Source organism: Poecilia reticulata, chromosome 9 (assembly GCF_904066995.2).
Source record: "Poecilia reticulata chromosome 9, P_reticulata-male-v2, whole genome shotgun sequence".
Lineage (NCBI taxonomy): Eukaryota > Metazoa > Chordata > Actinopteri > Cyprinodontiformes > Poeciliidae > Poecilia > Poecilia reticulata.
Genome location: NC_088838.1, coordinates 31,934,103 through 31,956,705, shown reverse-complemented (window position 1 = coordinate 31,956,705; position 22,603 = coordinate 31,934,103). Strand labels below are relative to the sequence as shown.

Below are 22,603 nucleotides of genomic sequence, written 5' to 3'. Positions count from 1 at the left end.
AGGAAAAGCTTGAGCATATCTGGTGAAATGGTCTGTGACGACTAACACATTGCTGATTCCTTTCGAATCTGGCTCCATGGAAAGGAAATCGATACAAACCAGATCCAATGGTCCAGTACTAACTATCTGGTTTAAGGGTGCTACTTTTGAACATGGAGTTTTCCTCAAAACACACTCTCCACAGTTTTTAATGTACTGCTCAACATCAGTGGACATTTTAGGCCAGAAAAATCTACTTCGGAGATTATCAGTAGTTCTCTCAACTCCTAGATGACCTAAATCATCGTGAAGAGATTTCAGCACAGTTGCTCGGAACTTAGCAGGCAGGACTAGTTGGTGAGTTTCTCCTGATGACAGATGTTTACTCACGCGATGTAACAGTCCATTTTTCATGTTTAACTTTCCCATCTCTCTCTTCATAGCCATCATCTCTGAATTAGCTTTGATGTCATCAGGCCATTTTCCATTACTCAGTGCTTGGATGGTTGGTCCTATGAGAGAGTCTTCACTTTGAGCTCTAATTAGCTCTTGTCTTGACATTTGTTCCAGTGAGTTGAGCTGCAAACGTGTAGGATAAGCATATACATCAGGGATACACTCAGGAGAAACTCCAAGCTGTTCTGCATAATTAGCAGAATCTGCAGAAGAACCATTGGTGCCAACTCTCTGACATATTGACTTTACTCCCGCTTGTGATATACTTTGCCACTCAGGCTCTCTCTCTCCAGGTTCCATCCGTGACAATAAGTCCGCATCAATGTTGTTCTTCCCCGGTCTGTAGATTATGTCAAAATCGTAGGCTGATAAGTCCGACAGCCAACGATGCCCAGTAGCATTAAGCTTTGCTGAGGTGAGGACATAAGTTAGGGGATTGTTGTCCGTTCGTACAGTGAAACGTGCTCCATAGAGATAATCATGGAATTTCTCCACAACCGCCCACTTAAGAGACAGAAACTCCAACTGATGAATGGCATAATTCCTTTCTGAAGAGCTTAGTTTGCGGCTGGCAAATGCCACTGGTCGCAGTCCCTCTGGATGCTCCTGATAAAGGACAGCTCCTAGTCCATTCAAACTGGCGTCCACATGCAAGATGTAAGCTTTGTTGGGGTCAGCAAAAGCCAGGACCGGGGCATTGGTAAGACAGTGTTTCACTTTCTCAAATGCATCAGTGCATGATTGATCCCACCTTTCTCGGAATGGCTCCCGCTCATCCAAATAAACTTTAGCTTCTCCTTTTTTTTGCTTTCTCCCACGCTGCGTGGGTCTATATCCTTTAGTTAGGTCAGTCAATGGGCGAACTATGGAGGAATAATACAGGATAGTCCTTGGGTAGTACGCACAAAATCCTAGGAATGACCTCAGTGTCTTCAGGGTAGTAGGCATTGGCCATGTGGCAACAGCTTCAGTTTTTCCTGGATCAGCTGAGACACCTTCTGCAGACACTATGTGACCTACATATTTCACCTTTGTCTGACAGAACTGACATTTATCCAGGGAAATCTTGAGCCCTACTTCTTGGTGTCTGTCAAGAACCTTTCGGAGTCTCTCCTCATGTTCTTCCAGAGTTTTTCCAAAGATTATAAGGTCATCAAGATACACTAGTACTTGGAGGAGGTTCATGTCACCTACAGCTTTTTCCATCAAACGTTGGAAAGTAGCAGGGGCTCCTGTGATACCCTGTGGCATCCTCTCAAACTCGTAAAATCCTAAAGGGCAAATAAAAGCTGTTTTTTCTTTGTCCTCTTCCTTCATAGCTATCTGATAATAGCCACTCCTCAAGTCTAGGACTGAAAACCACTGACTACCAGAGAGGCAGTCAAGAGCTTCATCAATACGGGGCGTGGTGTATTGGTCGGGCACAGTTCGACTGTTAAGTGTCCGATAATCAACACACATCCTCACATCTCCATTCTTTTTTCTCACAATTACAATGGGAGATGCATATGGGCTTTTAGACTCTTTAATGATGCCTGCAACCAGCAGTTTCTGTATATGACAGCGTACATCATTAATATCTGCAGGAGCGATGCGTCTGGAGCGCTCTCGAAATGGGCGGGGATCTGACAGTCTAATTGTGTGCTCCACCTCTTTAGCGATTCCCACATCCAGCTCATCCAGAGAAAAGACAGATGCTCGTTCAGATAGCTTCTGACAAAGTCTTTGCTTCCATTGTTCTGGAACAGGTGACTCTCCAAAATTTATCAGACCTGTATCAAATCCTGAATTTACAGTGTTTTGTTTGGAAACTGTTGTGACAACATCAGTAACGCACAGACATCCCACAACAGTGCCAGCTGGAACTGTTATGTCTCGCAAGGATTCATTCTGGAACAATAAGGTCAATTGGTTCACATCCACAGCATGACTTGGAATAACCATGGCTTGTAGCAGCACACCAGCAGGAAGGGGATTTACACTTGAAAACTCCACCACCAAGATGTCATCAGGAAGAGGCTTCTCCACATCCACTCTGCAAGATGCTTTACATTTACTCCCAGCAGGAAATGTCAGGTCTCCAGGACCTTCCCACTTTATACATCCAATCTCTTCATTTTCTTCTTTTAAATCCAAATCTCTTTCTGCACCTCCCGGCAGAAGACTGTGTATTCCTAGAGTCTGAACATGCACTCCAGATGTTTCCTCACACAGCTGAACCAAGCGTTTTGGAAGATTGGCTTTTGCATTGGTGCCAATGATGACAGGGGTTTGGTCTGGACCAGGTGGATCCGGACAAATCAGAGCTAGGACTGACAAAGTAGCTGGAGCTCCAGTCACTTTCTTAGGAAACTCCATATCTACAATCACATAGCCAAGATATGGGTAACTGGAATCACTCAAACCCCATATGTCTAGTTTACTGACAGGGTGAATGGGTGTGTCAGACAGGTACTTCCTGTACCAGGATTCAAAAATGATGCTCACCCGGGAACCGCTGTCTAGTAGGGCATCACATAGCTGTCCATAATTTTTAAAGGTTCCAAGGACGGTGGCCCTATTAGTCCTTCTGGCAACCCGACAGATTGTAGGTTACCCACTGCACTCTTTCTCACTGTAGCACTCTGCTCAATGCTTTCATCAGTAGGAGATTGTGCATTTGTGGTTTTAGCTTTTTGAGTGCTTGAATAAGCCTCTGAATGACTTTATTTTGATTTTCAGGACTTCTGCATTTACTTGCCAGGTGTCCACTTTCTCCACAGCGGTAGCAAAAACGTTCATCCGCATCAGAACGTCTATTTGTAGTGTGCACTGCCATGACAGCTGGTGGCGTTTCAGCCCGATGTGACACTCTGGATTTGACTTTTGCTGCAGCTGTTTAACTTGTTCTTTAAAGCCACAACTTCAGCATCCTGACTTGGTTCTTTAAGTCTCTCTCTGTCAGTTGAACCTTTGTCATGCTTATCTGCAGTATCTTGAGGGGGTTGAGAAGAAAGTGCAGTGAACATTGACTTTACTTCTTTTATCTCAGCCCTCAGACTCTGAATTTCAGAATGATTGTGGTCCACCTGAGGTTTGGGTTGGACTACACGTACTGATGGATTTAACTTTGCTCTAGATGCTTCATACTCCTCTTCAGTACGAATTTCACGCAATAACTCAAGAAAGGTTGGAGGGTTCTCTTTTTTCTCCCTCAACCTGAGCTGAATTAGCATAAGGTCTGAACCCACTGCGCCTTTAAGCAGTTGTTCAATCCGAGCTTTGTTCATGCTTGAGGCAGGAAGGCCATCCCTTTGAACTACTTTCGACAAACAGCGCTCTAGTCTTCGGAGGAAATCTGACAACTTTTCCCCAGACTGTTGCTGCATCAGTCTAAAAGCAAAGTATAAATCATCTCCTGACTCTGCCATTCCGAATGCACTATCAAGAGCTTCTAGACACTCCTCAGGACTCACATCTGGATCAGAAAGGCGAACTGCTTTGATGACTTCTAATGCAGGACCCTTTAGGCTCTCCATTATCCTCCGTCGTTTTCTTTGGCAAACATTCACTCACTTCCACCATCATGTAAGCTTGCTCCAGCCAATGATCAAATTGTTCCTCACCTGCAGGAGTAGGCACTATGCCGGAGAAAGTGCGCAGGCGGCGAAATCCTCCAGTCTCTGTTGCAGGTTTAGCTGCTTTGTCCAGTAGGTCAGTCACAGCACGAATGAGGGACTCTGTGGGCGAGGGAACGGGTTCTGACCCAGCTAGAAGAGCATGCACATCCTCTGCAGTCTTCCCTTCTGCTTGTAGGAGAGTATTTAGTTTGACACTGAAATCTTCATCTGCACTCAAAGATTCTGCAGTAATGAATATAGGCCATACTGTAGACTCATCTAAAGTCAGCACTTCATTTGGTATGTCTGCATTTGTAAGATTCTCCCTGCACTCACAAAGCACTAATATTTGGTCTGTTGATTCGTCCAACATTCTTCCCCTCACACGGACACGCCCAAGACACTTTATAGTCTGCAATGTCTCTTCTATTTGTGCAACTTCTGTATTTTGGGGAACTTTTGTCAACAATGCATGGCTCTCATTTATGCCTTCCCCTCGGCACCAGCTCTTGAGCTTATTTACAATAACCTCAGTTGGCTGCATTTTCTCTTACTTTTAACAATAATGTTCAGAAAAGTACTTTGAACTAATATATCTAGAAACTCAAACAAAACATCCCAGCGGTGCCTCCATTTTATGTAGCCCAGTTATACCGCTCTAAAGTAGGTACGGGCCCCTGAGTTCGTTAAACCCAGTAACTTATGAATAATAACTTAATACACTCTCGTGTTTAAAACCTATGTTGAGTTTCACTCACCTTAAAGTAACAATACTCCAGTACTTTTCTATTCTTCTCACCCAATCCTGTAGCGCTGATTAAGAATAATAAACTTCACATACTATCATAAAAAAATCAAACTCACACACCTTTATGAGATTTGAACTCTTGAACATATATTAAACAATAATAATTCACAAAATGCAAATATTTCAGTCTTTAGTTTCACAAACCCTATATTAATAAATGTGGGCCTATGCTTCAATGTCCACCTATGCCGGCAATAATTAACTAAAATATAGTCCCAAACAAAACCCCGTTGCAGGCCTGATGTGATGAAGCGTGGACTTGCGATACCTTACTCCAAGGAAAATCTTAAACCTTCTTAGAATTTAACCTGTCCTTGGTCCCAGTCGGCAAGATGTCTTCCGCTCCTTCCCCAGTCCCTCGGTCCACAGAATTCAGGAACAGCAGGAAAGTCCAACGCAGACACAGTCCTCCAGCACAGTCACAGAAACTTTCAGCGTAAGCTCATCTCTCTGCACTAGACTTAACTCTTGAACGTTCCCACGACGGCAACATTAGTTGAGTCTTCTGTTAGCCGAGTTAGCTCACAGTATTCAAGTCCATTCACTGTGCTAATGAATGCTAATGCGTTAGCGAGCATTACATATGACTTTTCACCTACTGTACAGTGAATTCCGGTCAGAAATTATCACAGTAGCTGCAACAAAAGTGTAGTGTTGATATCTATTAAAAGACTGTCGAGTTGAAAGTCTAAATATCTGCAAGACACTCGTTCATTAATAAGTCCGCCACGTTTTTTCAGCGCGGTTCATCTCTTTTTCTTTCCATTTTTTTCTCTCTCTCTCGTTTTTCTGTGTCTCCCCCTACTTTCCTATCCCTTCCTAATCCTCAGCCAATCACGGACGAGCAAAGTTGCTTTGCTCTATACAACTTCTTCTTTCAAACATGAGCCCTTCAAAATAAAATATGTTGAAAATTACTTTTCTATAAAACAGTTTTAACTACATTTTTCCAAATTTTAACTTAACCATATTACTTCAAGTACCTGTAAGTACAGCTTTTTGTTAACACTTATTTATAACAATTTTAACATATTTAAGCAAACATGTTTAATACATTCTAAATTATTATACCTTCCATGAACTTAACTCAAAACAAAATACCTTTAATTTAGACTGGGTTACAGATGTAAAAATGTCCAGGATCAAGACTGGAGTCAGAGAAACAAGTTTCAGTTTTTAAATACACATAACAGACAAGTTACATACATTTTATGATTTGTGATAAATAATAATTTACAATAGGCTGCACAGAGAAATCCTTTAATCTCCATGGCAACCATTCTGCTGCACAAAACACCTGGGTGGACTTAGCCCCGCCTTTGAGGTGCGGCTCCTCTTCTGAGCTGCAGTTTCCATCTTTCAGAGCTTCAGCCTCTCAGAGCAGCCTCTCAGCTCCTTCAGACTAGCCAGCAGCAATTAGCAAACACCTGGTGGAGCATCAGCTGAGCTCATTATGGAGCTGTCATGTTGTGAAGACTTCCTGAAGGCTGAGTTTCAGAAAGAGCAGGAGCTTCTTAAAGAGACAGAGGCCCAATTTCAAGGCGTTAAATATTGATGTCATTTGATATTTTGTGTATTCAGCATTTTCTATAACTGAAGGTAACATAGTTATTTAATTATGCTGTAAAATTGAACTTTGTGCCTGGAAGACACATAATACCGCCCTTTTAAAGCTATTTCATGGGTTCTGGTTTTTTGAATTAGTATATAAAATGAAACTATGTTTTATAAACAAAAGGCATTTATAATGCTAAATACCTTTTTTGTTGTAAAACAAAAGAATTTATACAAAATCAGCTAGTATTTGAGTTTTCCTCATGTTATTATTCGCTCATCAGAAACAAACCTGGACTGTTGCTTTGATTCTTAGAGGTTTTATAAACCTTTGAGTGCTGAAACACAGATATGAGTGGAAACAATCAAATAACTGGTTGAAGGTTTTAATTGCTGTAACACCAGTAAAGACGTTTGGGTCGCAGATTCAGTCTGGGTTCTGCCATCTTTTCTCTGTGCATCAGGCTTAAGCTAACGCTAACGCTAGCTATCCAGGTTTCAGACTTACTCTGCATTTAAACTTTAGCACACTTTAAAATGCAGTTTGCTGCAGGTGTAATATGACACATGAATTGTTATATTTTAAAAGGTTGTGGATTTTCTCCAGTGAAATCCTTCCTCCTGTTTGCTGCTGTTATTCATGTTCCTGCTGTTTCTGTGAAAAGCTGCTCTGACGCGGCCGACTTATTAATTAGTGTAACAATGTTCTGGTTCAGAGGGGAGACCATGTTTCACGTTTTTCCTGTAGCGGAGCTCTAATTGTGCCATCAGGGAGCGGCAGGCGGCCCCGACCTTCTGCGTTATCCCCGACCTGGAGACGCCGGCGTCACCGTCCGGCCTCCGCCTCGCTCACCCAGCCGGGGTGAGCGAGGCGGAGGCCGTGAGGGTTTCTGTGCTGCTCATGTTGATGTTTTGGTTGTAAAAACGGGACGCAAAACCAAAATTTAAGAATGTTTGCTCATGGGGTTTTCTTCGTCTCATTATAGAAAGATTTACTGAAATTTTCCCTTCAAAATGAGAAAAAATCCAACATGTTCATTGATGTTCATCATCAGTTATTAAAAACCAACTAATAATTGATCACAGAATTAAACAGTCATGCTGCACAACACAGTCTAAGTACGGCACTCGTGCATTTTTTATACAATTCTGTCTTTAATAAAGCAGAATAAGAGACATATTCAGTCTTATACTTGTGTACAAAATAATTACAATCCTAAACAAAACGATCTTTTGTGGAGAGAATAAAACGGAGCAAAAACAACTGAGGTGTAATTATAATAACTTAGTTGTTTAAAAATGTGACACATGAACTGAAGTTTAATTTGTTTGGAAAACCAGGCAGAACTGAGGGGAGATCCTGCTCTGGCTCTTCCTGCATCCCTTAATCATGTGTTCGGTTTGGTTTTGGCTTTTTTAACGTGAATGTTTTGACATCTTTTTGTTGTCCATTAGTGAATGTGCTGCTCTTTCTTTTACCAACAGAACAGGCAGCAGATTTTTAACAGATTTTATATCTGCAGCAAACAGTTTGCTTCCTTTTACCTCTGGAAAGATTAATGCAAACAGCTTAATAGCTTTAACTGGCCGTTAAATTTTATCGCTGCTTTTATCTCAGCACTTTGACCAGGATGTCGTCGTTTGATCGTCTTCGTCCGAAAATTGATCACGTGTCAAAAAAGTTGATGCTAAGAAAGGAATGTGGATCAATCAGCTCATCGGTTCACATCCTGATCAAACACACACACACACACGCACACACACACACACACACACACACACACACACACACACACACACACACACACACACACACACACACACACACACACACACACACACACACACACACACACACACACACACACACACACACACACACACACGGTCTGGTTTTAAGGATGTTTCCATCTGGATGATGGTTGATCGATGTTTACTTGAAAATGCTGTAATGAATTGATTTGTGACAGAAGGGACAGATTATTTTCTCCAAACTTTTTCTTTTCATTCAAAATGTTATGCCAACATGTGATTTGTTCATTTAAACTAGATGGATGAAATAAACAAATAATAATCAGAGTTAAGATAAATGACTGAATATTCTATCAGATGTATTATCTATTTCTATTGATCATGTGTTTTTACTGCAATATATTTATTGATACTGATTTATTGCCCATATCTTTGTATCATTTTCACTATTTTAGTTCAAGTTCTATAGAAATTATCCTCCATTGATATTTTAATTTATTGACATGTGCCTGTGCTTTTCTTCTGTACCATTTGAAGCTTTTTAAATAGATTTTTAAAAACGTTTTGCTAAGGTTGCAGAACTGATGCCTCATTCAGAGAACCAGCAGCGTCTGACGATGCCACCATGCAGGGCGTGTTCAGTGAGAGCAGCTCAGACAAAGACAGATACCTTTAGGGAGCTTGGTGTGTGTGTGTGTGTGTGTGTGTGTGTGTGTGTGTGTGTGGGGGTGTGTGTGTGTGTGTGTGTGTGTGTGTGTGTGTGTGTGTGTGTGTGTGTGTGTGTGTGTGTGTGTGTGCATGGAGAGACACTTGTCTTGTGTTAAGTGGTTGCTCAAATCCCTTGTGACTTCCCTGTGAAATGGAATATTCTCTTGTCTTCTCTCCGCCGCTCTCTGTGACCTTTGCCCCCGTCTTTCAGGGCTCACACCTTTCTGCTCGGGTTCACCTGCGCTGCCTAACCTCTGCTGCTTCTCCTGCTCCAGCTCTGGTCTCTGAACTGCTTGAATCCTGCCCTGTTTATGCGGATCAGCTAACAAACCCAGCTCCATGCTAATGGGGGATGCCCTGCAGCAGCCTCTTAGCTGCTCATTAATAAAACACAAGTTGCACCTTCCTGGCCTGAAATATTGTTGACTCGATGAACTTTTAATCTTGACAAGCACGAAAGGAGACAGAGTTGGATGCAGAAATGGAAAACGGCTCCATGCACATGTCAGACCCAGACAGACAGAGAGCTGATTAGACCCTGATGCTCAGTAAAATAAGGTTAATGCTGTTTGACCCAAATACAACGGCTGTTGGACCGAAGCCAGAAAAACTGTAATGGCAGAAAAGATGATTTTATATTTATATATGAAGTTTATTTCTGATATTTAAACACCATGTTGCTCATCTGATTTTAATTAGCTGGTGATGCCACCATTAAGAAGATATAAAAAAGGACTTTGTGTGAAGTGGGACAAAGGATCTGCATTCATTTCAGGTTATCATGTCACACAGAGGCTAATAATGAGGTACAACATAAAAAAATCCATCCGACCAGGCGTCCAACTGTGAGATGAGATGAGATATAAGAAAATTAAGTTTCATTGTATTAAGTGGTTATTAAATTTAGCTCTTTGTGAGCTCCGTTCTGCAGGTTTCAGGTAACCTGGTGGCTTCGATTAGGTCAGGTTGGCTTCTGGAGAGTTTTAGGCTGAATTCACACCAGCTCTGTTTAGTTCACTTTAATCAAACTCCAGTCCGTTTGTCCAGAAAGTCCGGTCCGTTTGGGGAGGTGTGAACCTTGACCCGCATGAAACCCTCTGAACTGCTCAGTCTGGGTCCAGAGGAAGTGAACTCTGCTGCTGTGTTATAACTTCTGATAAATCTACCAGTTCAGCTGAATGTGGATGTGAGTAACATTAATTACCCAGAGGGCCACACGTAGCGCCACGCCACTGGCTGCCCTGCTTGATTCTTAATGGGTCAAATCCCTGAGATCAGTTGACTGATTGGCTAAACATCCGGATAAAATTTAGACACAAGGGAAAAAATCAGATCAGAGTTTGGTCAGGATGTTTAAGATCAAACACTGAGGCTTTTATTAGCTCTAACTAAAATCTCCTGTTCGTCCTGCTGCAGTAACGTTGTGGTGTTTGGTCATGTGTGTGATTTACGACAGCACAGTAAACACACCCGCCATGGCAGAGAGAGACGACTGCTACAGTTCACAGGTTCAGAGGAAATGATCATTTACGGGCTGAAAAAAATTATTTTTCACGTTAACAGAACAAAAAAACACGCAGTTGAAAAATCGCTCCTGAAATCTGCCTGTCCTGTCAGAACATGGAAGATGTGTTGAGCTGTTTTCCACATAAACAAATGAAACTCAGACCAATCACACAAGTTTGTATTTAAATGGAGGTGAAAAGTTGTGACAAGAAGAAAGAGGAGAACCTCAAGAGGTTGAAAATAAAATAATGTGATTTTCGTCACAGAGCTGCGACAACAAGAAATGATTTCATCAGTTTGGCTCGACTGTGCACCACTCAGGGAAAATCCAAACATTTTACACCAGAGTAGAAATACTGTAAATACTGTAGAAATACTGTAACTAGTTTCTGCCCGGCTCTGCTGCAGAACGGATTCAAACCCAGAACCTTTTAGCTGCTGGACGTTTTACTGTAAATCTGTTGAGATGCATAAACCATTGTTGTCTTCATGAACGTCTCATCCAAGTCGAGCTGATAATAATTTTTATCCTCAAACAAAGTAATTGTTTCTATGGCTGCAGGAAGTGCCTCAGGCGGTCTGGAAACTTTAGGTGACAAACAGCGATTTGTCTGGTCGGGTCGGCTGGTCCTCCGTCTTTATCTGCACCATATGAGCTCTAAGTTTCCCCTCAGCTCTGCTCAATGAGCCTCACATGAGTCATTGCGAGTCCCTGTCTTTGCCTTCTTGTGATTCACATTAGGCAGCGTGGAATGAGAGAGCAAACAACAACAACAACGCCAAGGCCGTTAATGATGCATGAACCGCCTTAATGGCAAACACGCGAAGTTGGAAGGAAGACGGGATGGAGGGAAAACGGCAAAAACGGAGGAAGGTTGGAGTTTAATTATCTGTGAAAGGCAGATGCTTCCATCTGCTTTTTGGGACGAGTTGTGTCTGTTTGTGTTTGTCTGCCGTGTTGGTGTGAGCGTGTGCAGAGCCGCGCTCCTTTGTGTGAGCAGACAGCATGTGACTGCCTCTTGGAAATGTCTTTCTACTGAGCGGTGGCATTTGGGGGCTGGGGGAGGGATTATCCCGTACAAAGAGACGGAGGGTGGCAGGAAGGAGGAGGCCGGTGGCGAAGACGGAGGTTGGGGTGGAGGTACAGTGTGCGCCTATCTCCACAGGAAAACATGTAAGGCAGGAGGGGATTGTTCCTGGTAGGGGGCTTCATGGTGGACCGCCTCGGGCTGCCAAGCCTGTCGCATCGCTAAGGCTGAAGAAGTCTGATAAAACTCTCCTTCCTTTTCATCCAGCCGTCCTCCATCCACCTCTTTATTCCTCCAGTTTAGATTTCCAAACCGTTTCTGCAGCCTTGCCTCCAAACTTCCATCACAGCCACACGTTCTCACAGCCCCCACCGCTGCTGATTGCAGCAAACACACTCAGAGATGATTGCTTTTCCGACTAACAAAGGAAATGTAACGAGGCTGCTCCTATTTCCCATCGCGTTCCCATTACCCGCCCGGAGAGGAGACGGCCAACACTCAGAGGGGAGTCTGTAATCAGAATAGATGGAGCCATCTAGGGAGAGACGTGAATCGGTCACGCTTCGGGAGCAGGACAACCGCTGGCGTGCTCCCTGTGTTTGTGGCGTTATCCTGTTGGAAAGAAACTGGAAAGGAGGGCAGAAACCAGCAGGAGTCAGAATGGTGAGGGACAGGAGACTGTGGAAAAACTCTCCAAACATCTTCACCTCCATCTTTGTCCTTTCGCCTTCAGCAGATGCAGCCAAAGTGTTTTTTCTTTACTGTGAAAAGAAAAATCTTCTTTTCTCCTTGCAGGTCTTTGAGAGTTCAACACAAAGATGAAAGGAACATGAATGAGACATGAAAACATTTTTGAAAAGATTTTCAAAACCTCCATTGAAGTGAAGAAGTTTGGTTCGTCCAGGTTCTTTGTTGTCGGAGTTCAAGGCTCCAAACCAGCAGCTGAAGCTGAGGGCGTGAGTCAGATCTGCTTCTTCTGAGAGACGTTTAAAAGTGAAATATGGATTCAATAAGAAACAAAGAAGTGCAAACAGATCTGATGCTGAAGGCTTAGATCTGCTCTCTCCGTCTTTATGATTCTTTAACGGTTTATCTCTGCTGCTCGTATTAATCTGACTACAGTATCATCTGCATAAAGGAGAAATCTGGGATTTATCAAACAATAACAGACAGAATGTGCAATAAGCCAGAAGTTGCACTAAATGGTAAAAAGCACTTTAATTATTTAATGGCAGTGTGTTTCCATCAATGATTTTATACATATTGCATCAGAAAAGTTGATGCAAACAGCAAAATTCAAAATAACTTCCTCTATTTTGGAAAAAAAGGCTTTTACAATCACTTGAGGTGATTTTTGGTCTTTATAATAAAAGCTAATGTGCAAAAGGAGAGATGGAAACATTTTCCAGATAAGTTCAGGCGTCGCCACATCAGTGTAAGAGAAGCAAATCCATAAAATCATATTTCACTTTGATTATCTGCATTTTTATCTTCAGACAAGCAGATGAACCAGCATGTTTCTGCAAAGCACAAGAGATTTTAAACAAATTAATGTTTTTAAAATGTCTCATCATGGTTTGTTCTGCAGAACCAGACGTGAAACTTGTTGCAACTTGTCACCAAATGTTAAATCCTGCAAACTGGGAAACCTGGAAACAAAATCTGGCATAAATCAAAATCAAGAGCAATTTATGCTTCAAGTGCAGCTTTCTGATTTCTAAAGGGGGAAAAAAACAAATGTGCTGATTTGAGAATATCAAACAAAGAAAAGGACAAAAATACTGACTTATGCTGTTTAGATAAACAACAAGAAAAGCTTTAATCTTTAAAGATTTCTTTAATATTTCTATTGTGGGTGTCGGATTAATTTAATACATTTTTGGAGTTTTCTCAGGTTATGTCCCACTGAAAGTGAAGAACCAACATTTAGAGTAAATCTATGAATCTCTTTCCTATAGATTCTGACTGTTGGGTCAAATCCAGGCGTCCTGATGTATCTAAAGAGCTTTTATTTCCTCATCGTGCTTGAAACAAACCAATCATCACTGAATTTGACCTGGATTGTTGGAAGAATTGTTAGTCCTGTAGACTTTGACTGAAGATCAAAAACTTACACATTTATTCCGTTTTCAGTTGTTGCTTCACTTTGACACTGCCAACCCAAACCGTTCAGGAACCTGTTCCCCTCCTGGCCTGCGGGGGCGCTGCACCAAGGACTACTGAAGGAAATTACATGAAAACCTCTGAAGAAGACACTGAGCGCAACTTCCTCCTTCAAAAATGTAAATAAAAATGGAGTGGCGTCAGATTTTAGCGATTGGAGGATTTTTTCTTGTCTTTGGTGAAAACCACAAACTTTCTCCCACTGGCAGGTTTTTTGTTGTTGTTGTTGTTGTATTTACCCAGAATGCCCTGCGCTGTAGTTCACTTCCTGCTTTTCGAGCAGTCTCCGGTCTGCTTGTTGTTCATATGCATTCAAATGGTACCAGAGTTCACAACAACAGAACCGAGACCGAGGTTTGTAGAAGGACCAGAGTTTGATTCACATCTCCACAAACCAACCGGACCTCAGACAAACGGACTGTGACGTCCGGTTTGGTTAAAGAGGAATAACGACAGTTTGCTCCAGTTCCCTTTTGTCCATCTTTGTTCTTCCTGCAGAATTTCAGTCTGGTTCTGAACGTGAACCAAATGAACTCCTTTGCGCTGCATCCTGTTCCTGACACCAGCTGGTGTCTCATTTTCAGCTGTTGTTTGGATTCCTACTGTATTTCTCACTGTAATGTCACTGACAAGCCTTTAAAGCCGGTTTTCCTGGCTGCAGTTTGCTTGTGTGACCATTTTGATGCAAAGTGATGATGGCGGTTTTCTTCCCCGTGGAGACAACTGTTGCCGACGCAGGAAGCCGATGAATTCATGGCTGCAAACTGTTTCTTTTCTGGGCCAAACATTTTAAATGCCAGTTCATGGATTTTAAATTTCTGCTGTTGTTTTCATGTGATTCCACTCCAGCTCTACTCCAGAAACCCATGGTGGCAAATTTTTGATTTTTCAACTGGCTTTTGGAGCCAATTATTGATGATTAGCATCAAGCTGAGGCGATTTAATAATTCAACCGACTTCTTTCTATTGCCAAGCAAGTCAATAATCAGGAAAAAAAACAACAGAAGTCATATTTAAACAGAGGCTCCAACACTTTCACCAAATGGTTCTTTTTGCTTTTTCTATGCTCTTGGTTGAAGTCTCGGTCGCTCTGACCTTCTGTTGTATCCGTCCATTTCAGCTCATCAACCTCACGCTGTGCTTTAAATTACACTCTTTTGGAAAAAGAGCCCTTCCAGGAGCGACACCAGCCAGCCTTCAGCTCCTTCATCATCTTATTCACTCACACAAAACACCCAGATAACCGCCCCGCTCTCCTCTCCTCTCCTCTCCTCTCCTCTCCTCTCCTCTCCTCTCCTCTCCTCTCCTCTCCTCTCCTCTCCTCTCCTCTCCTCTCCTCCTCCTCAAATCTTCAACCACACGCTCCCAGATCTGGGTCAACCATATCAAACGCCAAATTGTGCCGCCTCTTTTCTCCTCTTGTGTGTGGTGAACTTTGTGCGTCTCTGCTGCACAGGGAGGGAATTTGTAATGAGGAAATCTCTTTATCAAAGGGATCCGGGTGGCAGTGTGTCCATACGTAGAGCAGCGAGACGTTTTTACAGCCGTGTGTTTGCATACGGTAACCCGACCCTGGTGTGTAAGTGTGGGTGTAATTAGTCGGCGCTCTGCTGCGTGTCGAGGCGCCTCGGCTGGCATGAACTCCGCTGTCTGCATGCATGTTTTCAGCCAGCTGGCCCGGTTTCAGCGTAAGCTTTTTGGATTTAAAGAGGTGCGACAGAAAGCCAGAAGAACGGTCAGGAAGACCAAGAGACACAATTTCTCTCATCTTTAATATTTTACACACCTGCATGCTGGTGGATTCTAGTTTGACAACATGTTCACCATCAGTGGGGAAATACGTTTGGCTGTAATTACATACAGAAGCCAAAGTCCAGAAGCAGAAATAATGAACTCCGTCCCGTGTTTTGTTTCAGCCCCTCTTCCCTCTGGAGAAGAGAAATGTGATTGAAACGGTAAATTCAGACTAAATCTCTTCCAAACTGCTGGTTATGTTGGTAGACGGTGTTGAAGCTCCTTCTGACCTCATTGAGCTCATAAACGCCTCAGTTTGGCAGGAATCTGCTGCTCTGAATTCAGCTGCAGCCATAAACTTCTGTTAAACAGATTCTGATCTCAGTGGGATTTAGATTTAATAAGAATAACTTAAAAACAACTTTATGGTAAAACTGACTCAGTTTGGTTTTGTTTCTGAAGCAGACGTCTAGAGTGTTGACGCTCATCTTCTTTACCTTTAAAACTTTCTTTTTCCATCTCTGTTTCTGTTACATCTTAAATAAATTCAAATTGTTTTCTGGTAACGTTTCATAAAAAGCTTTATCAGAAAGGTTTTTTTTTTCTGTCAGTCACAGTTCAGAGAGCCACACTGCCGGACAGAACAACTTTTAAAAAATTAAAACGACTCGTCCTGCAGTTCAAACCTGTGGCTAAACATGCATGCATGTCCGGTTGCCTAGCAACCGTGATGCTGCGGAAAACAAGCTGGTAAAAATGAAGCTTGAAATCTTGCTGAGCTTTTTTATTACTTCTTTTGTAACCATTTGCAATTCATTGAATTAATAAATTTTCTTTTACAAACTTATATCAAAAAACTGTTTATCCAAATTAGAAAGGTTTAACAACTCAACCACTTTACGGTTGTAGATTATCTTTTTGCTGATGCATGAAAACTGTAATCCCCTCCAGCTCTCCAGGCCGTGGGCTGCAGAGGATGCACCAGACACATTCTTCAAATCGGGGGGGAAAAGGACGATGCGTTTGAAGGAGTCTTAGAGTTTGGACGGAAAGCTGCGACGTAATCAGGTCAGGAAAGATGCAGCCCTGAATTCGGACACACCCTGTTTCCTGTTTGGTTCAAATAGGCAAATAAAAACTTTAAAAAAAAAGAGAATACAGTTTGAAAACTGAAAGTGTTTTTGTGCCAGAATAATAAAGAATGTTTTCTAATAAAGAACGTTAATCTGGACGTGAAGCTCTGAGTCACACTGGGTGAACCTGGTTTTAGTCATAAGTGAACACATGAATCTGTAAACACACTTTTCCCTTCTTGATTCAATCCCAGATGTGGAAATTGAAAATGTCACTGGATAAATGAAAACAATGTTTATGGTTGCATGGTGTCAAACAGTTTTCACGTGAAGTTTAATTCAGATTGAAGAGCATCAAATATTTCATAATGTCACCTTCCTAACATCCATCCATCCATTTTCTTTCACCCTTGTCCCTCAGTGGGGTCAGGAGGTGCTGGTTCCTCTCCAGCTAACGTTTCGGGCTAGAGGCGGGGTCACCTGGACAGGTCGCCAGTCTGTCGCAGGGCAACACAGAGACACACAACCATGCACACTCACACCTAGGGACAATTTAGACAAACCAATTAACAGTCATGTTTTTGGACTGTGGGAGGAAACCGGAGTACCTGGAGAAAATCCACCATGCACAGGGAGAACATGGAGACTCCATGCAGAAAGACTGGGACCGGGAATTGAACCCAGAACCTTCTTGCTGCAAGGCAACAGCTCTACCAACTGCGCCACTGTGCAGCCCACCTTCCTAACATTCTTGACAAAAATATTTTACAAATAAATGACAAGCTGTTGTTTTATTAAATGCATTTTCTTTTTAAAGTGTTTCTGCAGCTTGACGCGACTGCATTCTGGAAACTGTGACAATATTCATCCCACTTGGGTTCAGGTCCAGTCTGAAGGAGCTGGGTGGGGGAGGAGCTGCGCCTCGAAGGCGGGGCCAGGGCCACCCGGGCGTTTGCACAGCTGAACAGTTGCCATGGAGATTGCAGGATTTCTCAAACACACATGAAAGAATCAAAGCAAAACTCCAGGTTTGTTTTTGATGAGGGAATAATATCATAACATGATGTGAAGCTGAAATCGAGTCAGTTTTCATGATACCGTCCCTTTAATTGATGATTAGCTGACAGCAGCACCAAAACTTTAACCGTTTAAAAACACAGATTTAAATCAAAACACCAACTTTCTCATAGTCGCCCCAATCAATAAAAAACAAGCAAAGACTTCAACCCTCATAAACTACGGCGCCTCAAACGATTCCTCGACAGCTAAAGTGTTGGTTGAGTTTTTGAAGCGATGCTCTGTGAACACATCAACAGCCAACACATCACGCCTCGCTGCCAACACGCATGTTCCAGCGCATTCATAGACATGTAACGTGTGTTTTTTCTCTCAGCGACAGCTTGGCCTGACGGTGAGGGGCGCTGACCTGTCAGGGTGGATTTAACCCAACTGCCTCTGAGGAAAACGGGACACCGACCGGGGGGTTTGTTGTTCTGGGTGTTTGTTTTTAGCAGAACATGTGAGCGTCACGCGCCGCGGCTCTCTGGAACGAGGACGAGCCGACAGATGGAGGTGAGCAACTTGTGTCTGGTCAATTTCATCACGGGCCAGTGAGCTGAGACATTAACCGGGTCCCGAACCGGGTTTCTGTTTTAGAGGCGTCACAAACAGCAGAAGGACAACAAAACGGAAAGTAACGGGAGACGAGAAAAACACACATGGTGTTTTGAGAAAGAGGAGGTTTGATGATGAACGTCGTTAACTACCAGCATCATTAGCTGTGTTTTGGTTCCTGCTGGAAGTTTGCCATGGCAACGGTTGTTTAGATCACCTGAGCGGTTGACCCCAGGGACGGATGGATGGAGGGAAACGGGAGCGTTGGGTGGATGTGAGGAGGATGGAGGGGTTACAGATGACGCCACAGGCGGTGCTGTGTTGCAGCCAAGCAGCCTGCAGTGACAGTCATAAACAAATGAACGGATAATTAATCTGATCAACGTCTCAAAACTCGCCTGTCAGACTAAACAGACTCAGCCAGGCGGATTCCAGCCCACTTTACTTTAAATAGGCCCATTATGGTCATGAGCTTTATCATCATTTAGGGATTTTTATCATGTATTTCAAGTTAAAATGTTAAATATGTTTTCAAACTGAAAATAATTTCAGTCGGAATTTTTTTCTTCTCAAAAAATTCAACATTCAAACTCAAATGTAAAGCATGTTGACGTTTTTAATTATTCACTCATCTGCAAATCACTGACACTCTCTTCAAGACACTTAATAAGTCAAACAGGAAATGAACCTTAATATGTATTAAAACCATGGTAGCACCACGGCAGAAGCTCACAGCAGCAATCGTCTTTATCTCACCAGCGATTTGATTGGCTGCAGACTGAATTCACTCCTCAGGTTACGTCTGGATGAGCGAAAACGGTTCCTGAAAATTCCTCAAATAAAAACATCTCAACCAACATTTTCAATCTGACAAGATCTTAGTAGACCAGCTGCGAACTGTCAGACTCTGAGCGTCTCTGGTTTTCTGACATAAACTGTGAAGTCGAATCCGTCGGCGTCTCTGCAGCAGCATTTCTGTTAATTAATCAGCTTCTTTATATCTACATCTGAACCAAAACCTCCTGATTATAGTAACTTTTATGGAGCTCTCAGTGGATACAGAACTAATTTACAGATATTTTTTCTGTTTGCACTGCTGATGCAAACTCTGAAGTCCCATAATTGCGTGTATAAAGTTACAATAAATAATAAATAAAATCACTCTCAGTAAAATTATTGTTTTGTCCCAAAACTGAGATTACACTGCAAATGTTTGACCCGTTTCTGCTCTTCTTTTCTTCTGTAGTTTGTTTCTCTGATCACATAAAGTGACTGGTTTATAAACTACATTTCTAAAGTGATGACAGAAAAACCCCAGCAAGATTAATCTTTTATATATTTATATTTTGGGTTTCCACTTGTTGTTGTCTCATAATGAGCTTCTGCAAACTAACAAACATATCGTTCCAAACCTGCCCAGCATGAAGCAGCCGATGGAAGAATTTAATGAGGCAGCCGATTCGTCTGTTCAGCAGGTCGGGCTGATTTTTAGCTTATTAGATCCTGACACGTCGCTTTCGCTGACGCTGATGCTGCTTTGTGTCTGATGCATGTGAATGAACTTCATACAGCTGTAGAATGATTAGAGACAAAGAATAACCCATGATGATGCTGTGACGCACGTTTAACTTGGTTTTTATTTCTTTGTTTCTCTCTAATATGTGAATCTACTGAACAGAGTTTATATGGAGGTTTGGGAAAAGGAGGAAAGTCTTTGTGGTTTTTGTCTTTAAATATTTCTGTGAGATTTGGAGGAAGTTCACAGCTGAAAACTTTTGGTGACAAAATGAGCAAGAGTTCATGTTGGCGGGTTGAAAGTGTCGGTGTGAATGTGCAAATGTATTTTCAACAAATACACTGAGATGTTTGCAGACGAGTCACCTGCTCAGCTTCTTCACAGAACATCTTCTCTCTGTTTCCTTGGTGTAAAGTTACATGTACCACCGATGTTTACTTTGTCGGAAGAAGTTTCTCTAAATGTGGACTTTATATTTAGTTTATAAGAGGCTGTACAAAAAATAAGCTACTAAATTGAAATTTTAACTATTTTAGTAGGAGAAATAAAATGTTGCAGGGGAAAAATTGACACATTGTTCAGTAATAATCTGACTGAGCTTTTCTCTCACTAGCTGCATTTATATTCACTGTAAAACTGTGCACGTTGGAGTTACAAAAATACATTTTCTGAATAGAAACAGGAATTTTGAAAAACCTCAAAACCTCTTTTGATGAAGGATGTTTGTGCTTCAGTGAGGTGGTTTTTCTTTCAGCTGGATGTTTCACCAAACTGCAATGGAAGCATTTTGTATGTCGTAAGAGTCATGTGATCAGCAGCCGGACGTTACTACTGGCAGAAATGACGGAGAAGGCGACAGGAAGTGGTTGGAGGATGTTTTTAATAATTTATCGCTTGAACCAACTTATTCATGGTTTTTATTGCATTTCAAATTTAATGGAAAAATCACAATTACAAAATTGTGTTTTTTCTAAATTTCACTGAAGTTTTGCTCACTTGTCTTCTGTGGTTGGTGGCAGTTAGTTTTTTAACTCTGTTGATGTGAAAGTTTGTTAGGATGTAAAACTCTGACGTCATCATGCATATTCATAAAAAATAAACGTTAAAATCAAAAACTCTTCCTGCTTCCCTCCTGCCTGACTGTTGGTCTCGCTTTGAGGAGGATGATGTTCCTCTGCCTCTCCAGACCGGCTCACTAAGCCCCTCACACACACACACACACACACACACACACACACACACACACACACACACACACACACACACACATTTCCACACAGTATTCATTAATGCATGTTGACACACATGGATGCACAAACTCATTCCCCCAGACGCACACCGACTCGTTGCGGCGCTCACACACTGGAGGCCATGAGGAGCGAAGCAGGAGGTGCTTCTGATTGACCATGACTCCTAAATGGTTTTATGGCCTCCTACTTAACCCCCACCTCCTTCCTGCACTTCAAACCGCAGCACACACTCATCCTGAGGGGCTCTGGAAATTAATGAGAGCCATCACCAACCACACACATATTTTATCCGTCCGGATTTGAACTCCCCACCGACTGCCTGGATTTCATCAAGGTCACCCTCAGATCTGAGCAGCCAGTTTTTCATTCCTCCTCACTGGAAACAGGTGAAGATTCCTGATCAATACATGGAATATTAACGGGACGTATTTAATTTTACACAACACCAGAGAGCAAGAAGAGGCTGGTTTTCACATTTCATGATCAAAATATGAGAAGTTTCATTCTTTATTCATGTCATGAATTACAAGAATGCTGAAATATAAATTCTCCTTTGAGATTTGGAAACAGGAAGACGAGTTGCTTCAGGGTTTGAACTATCTGAAGCCGAATGTTGGTCGGCGCCCAGGAGACGCAATAAGTGTTTACCAGAACCTCCTCAGATGTACACAAATCCAATGGTTTTGGTTCAAATGTGATTCGGCCCAGTTCCCATCTGTTCACCCTTAAAAATCCAACTGGTGCCACTTTGTTTGAAGGGTGTTCATGATCCTGACATGTCACTGTCATAAACATGTTATAGCATCTGTTATAACCATGAAGGAGTCTTCATGAATGAAGTGACATTCAGTAAATAATGACATTTTAATGCAACTTTCAGTGTAGCTTTAATCTTTTTCTGGTCTTATGTTGAGGCTTTTGGTTCTGAATAACTTAAATTTGACCCATTATTGCTTCCATAAGCCGAGTCCTGCAGTGTGACGTCCGCAGGCGGTTCGGTTTGAGACCAGAAGCTGTTCACACTGAAGTCTGGTTGTTTCTAAAACAGAAGTGAACCTCCAGCCAACAGAAGCCGTTTTGTCCGTCGCTGTTTGTGGCCTTTGCTTGTGCATCAGATTGACTGACAGAAACAACGAATAAAAAGAAATGTCATCGATTCTGTCAAAACCTTAATTAATTAAATTTAACGCATTAAAGTCGTGGCCTTAATCAAAATACAATCTAAATACATATTTTGTCTGCTATTTCTCATTGAATTTGAGACTTAAATTTTTTTGAGTGCAGCCAAAACAGATGAACTTGTAAATGGTTGACGGTTATCTGGCCTGTAGACTGAAACGCTGGACTGAGATCCAAACCTTTTAACTGCTGGACGTTCTGAAAACTGAATATTTCTGAGTTTCTCTGTGTTGCTCAGCTTGTCGCCTCTCATCAGCCTCCTGCCTGCTGAAGGGAAGATGTTCCCGCTCGGAGCTGCGTCCGTCAGCCTGCAGTCTTTGGCTCAGGCTCAGCGCGGTGAACGACACGCCGTCCTGCTGATGTGCCCCGGAGCAAGACGCTGGAACCCGGGCAGCTCCGCGCCGCCTGCGCTGAAATGACCTCTGAGCTTATCGAGAAGGACGATGGGTAAAATGAAAACTGGGCCATTTATTAAATAAAATCTGCTATAATATTTGAATGTTTTCATTTGATTCCCATCCCAGAAGCTTTGGAGTAAACGGCAGCTTGATTCTAGATGGAGAGTCCGCTTGTCCTGTTCTTATTAGGATGTTTTATCTAAGCATAAAAAACTCCGTACTGTACTTTAAATATACCTTTATGTAACCATAATGGTTCAGTTTTGCACATTTCACAGATAACTTC

At 42.2% G+C, this 22,603-nt stretch overlaps 2 protein-coding genes and 1 long non-coding RNA gene across 3 annotated transcripts in view; 1 reads left to right on the top strand and 2 right to left on the bottom strand.

Moving 5' to 3' along the window:
• Window positions 1-22,603, bottom strand: part of LOC103470718 (STAM-binding protein-like A) — a 385,599-nt gene that overhangs the window by 229,092 nt on the left and 133,904 nt on the right. The gene's annotated exons all lie outside the window — the stretch shown is intronic.
• The window catches only part of hs3st1l2 (heparan sulfate (glucosamine) 3-O-sulfotransferase 1-like 2), a 38,261-nt gene that overhangs the window by 9,167 nt on the left and 6,491 nt on the right, over window positions 1-22,603 (bottom strand). The window lies entirely within an intron of this gene.
• On the top strand, window positions 11,494-13,666 carry LOC145552878 (uncharacterized). Its single transcript, XR_014088992.1, has 3 exons — window positions 11,494-12,053; window positions 12,186-12,346; window positions 13,524-13,666. It is a non-coding gene; the product is annotated as an uncharacterized LOC145552878 (long non-coding RNA).